This window comes from Octopus bimaculoides, chromosome 4, assembly GCF_001194135.2.
Source record: "Octopus bimaculoides isolate UCB-OBI-ISO-001 chromosome 4, ASM119413v2, whole genome shotgun sequence".
NCBI classification, from domain to species: domain Eukaryota; kingdom Metazoa; phylum Mollusca; class Cephalopoda; order Octopoda; family Octopodidae; genus Octopus; species Octopus bimaculoides.
In genome coordinates this window covers 7,923,314-7,926,356 of record NC_068984.1, presented here as the reverse complement: position 1 = coordinate 7,926,356, position 3,043 = coordinate 7,923,314, and the positions used below count along the sequence as shown (strand labels likewise).

The following is a 3,043-nucleotide window of genomic DNA, read 5'->3' as shown; positions in this document are numbered from 1 at the left end:
ATATATATATATATATATATACATATGTGTGTAATTATATATATATACACACATACGTATGTAATTATTTATCTATTTCTCTCTCTCTCTCTCTCTCTCTCTCTCTCTCTCTCTGTCTCTCTCTCTCTCTCTTTATATAAATATATATATACACAATCCTGGACAATAACTTTGTGTTGAACACTTAAGTTCACAGTTTGGTCTACAAGTCCATTATTGATTTGATCGCATCTTAACCTATATCGTGAAAAGGAAGGTCTATTTGAACAAAACGCCGAGACCCTGCAGCACTCGCAGTTTCCCAAGTATTTTAGTCGCCGAATGTGAATGGAAACAATGTAAAGTCATGAATATCTTGTTCTGATACTCGGGTGTGTCTTATATATTATGCTGGAAGCAAAGCCTAACAGAAACAAATGACGTAAAGGACACGTTACTTAGAAGACACAAAAAAGAGGGTTTCTAACGGTGTTATTGAAGAAAACGTAAAATGTGAGTGGTCTTTGGATATAGCTGTATGATCATCTATTCAGTCTGTAGTTATGTAACTTTCCACTTTAAACAAGATATTAAGCGACAATTTCTAGATTTATGGCGGTTCATTAATATGAGTTGCTTCACAGTTGTACATAACAGGGGTGCTGAAAATTTCTGGGCTTTGGGTAAAAGAAAATTCAGAAAGATCAGTTAATTATGATTTTATTCACCATATTCCTTTCTCAGATTCACACACATTGCAGCGGTCTAATTTTTCTAAGCCCTGTAAACGAAATCGAAAAGTTGGGCCTCCAACCACGCCTTTCGCGACACCCTTAGAACCAGGAACTTTTCAGCACGCCCTCGTATATCCATCGTTATAAGTTTTAATTATTGAATTATTGATAGGTGGCATCTTTCTACGATCTTTTTTATGTAGAATATGTTGTCACATTCATTCACTGTCGGGACATAATTACCTGCTTTAGTTACATTCATTGTGTTTATGTTCTTAAAGGAAAAGTCATGAATAAAATCACTTTCTTTGGTTTATTTTGCGACATACCGGCATGTTTACGCAAAATGTTTTGTATAGTGGAAATACCTCCACTTCATAAATAATAGCTTCAGCCTTACATGACCGATTTCAATGGAGTACGTTTATGTTTCAGTGTTTGCAATTTGCTTCAATTTCTCAAAATAGATTGACTCTAAATAAGTTTTTTGCTTTGTTTTTGTCATGTTAACAGAAAAGCAGCAAATCAATTTAAAGCGATGTATATTAAGTAATGTTCGATAATGGTAATTACTTATAAATATTCATATATGAAAGCTATGATTTATTCCGACTTAAGAATTAACTTCCCTTCCTACATGACAAGAAACTCTGTCTTTCCTTTCATACAGAATTATAAGAATCAATTATCATTAATAATTAAAAAGAATATATTGCAATCCACCGAAGAAACCAGTACGAGGCCACCCAGCCTGCTAAATACAACAACCGAATTCTTTCCACTCACACCCTATCTAGCCATTCCTTTTTTACACCTACTAAGATATGCGCCAGGTAATATTACAGTGTCAGTCTATTTTAGGCGATGAAGGGCGTTAGGTGACTATTTACCCATCCTTTTTATATTACTCATTTTCCCAAACTTGTAGAAAAGAGGAATGTAACTCACCCGCTTCAACATTGCTAAACATAGAAGAAACGCAGCTCATCATTTGACATGAAGCATTAATTGTTCGAAAGACGTAAACCATTCCTGTGGAGTATTTACAAAAGCTTTGTGAGTGAGAGAGAGAGTGCGTGTATATATGCATATTTGCACGTATGTATGTATGTATGTATGCATGCATATATGTATGTATGCATGCATGTATGTATGCATGTATGTATGTATGTATGTATGTATGTATGCATGTATGCATGCATATATGTATGTATGCATGCATGCATGTATGTATGTATGTATGTATGCATGCATTTATGTATGTCATTGTTCAGTTTATTTCAAGATTTCTTGCCAATAGAGAAAGAACCGGTTTCTAACCTAGATCCAAGGTTCCTTCGTTGGAATTTCAACGTCAACAACAGGGTATTTTGTGTATGTATGTACGTCATTATTCAGTTTATTGTAATGTGCGAATCAGTCAGCTAGGTTCTTTTTTGGAACATCCAAGTTTAACCAGGTTGACAGTCAGGTATTTATGCAAGTATGAATGTCATTATTTAGTTTTGTTTCCGAATTTTTTTGCCAATAGAGAAAGATCCGGTTTCTAACTTAGATCCAAAGTTTCTTCATTGTAATTTCAACGTCAACAATAGGTATGTATACATGTATATATATGTGCAGATTTCTATATTTTGTTTTATGTATGTACTCTCATTCATATAGTTACATATCAAGAGATGCTCATATATATTTAAATGATAAACTTCTAAAAAGTCATACAGATTTTTACAGTTCCAGTGATGGATTGGATCTGTAGTCTTCGAATTAGCTTTCTCCTTTCTGGTTTTGAGAAGCCTAATTTCTCAAAATTGATATTTAGGCAACGTGTTACATATCCCAGGGCCCCAATAATTACACGTATAAACCTGAACTTATAATCTGGATAGAGTAACCTCATATTTCTCAATAGTTCAGCATAGGCATTCTCTTTTTTCCCTGATCTTCAGCTTCATGTTAACATCCGCTGGGCAGCTAATTTCCACAACCGTGCACAGTTTCTCTTCTCTATCCCAAATCATTATTATATCAGGTCTGTTGCGCTTACATTTTTTATTGAGGTCTTCACTGGAACATTCTACCGTATGTATGTATGTATGTAAGTATGTATGTATGTATGTATGTATGTATGCATGTATGTATGTATGTATGTATGTATGCATGTATAAGTGTGTGTATGTATGTATGCATGTATCAGTGTGTGTATGTATGTATGCATGTATCAGTGTGTGTATGTATGTATGTATGTAAGTATATGGTTGTGTTTCTCCCAGCCCCCACTTGACATCTGCTACTGGTTTGTTGACGTCCCCGTAACTTAACGGTTCGGC

General features: G+C 34.5%; 1 protein-coding gene across 2 annotated transcripts in view; it reads left to right on the top strand.

Moving 5' to 3' along the window:
• LOC106877493 (uncharacterized) overlaps positions 1-3,043 on the top strand; it is a 97,733-nt gene that overhangs the window by 91,247 nt on the left and 3,443 nt on the right. The window lies entirely within an intron of this gene.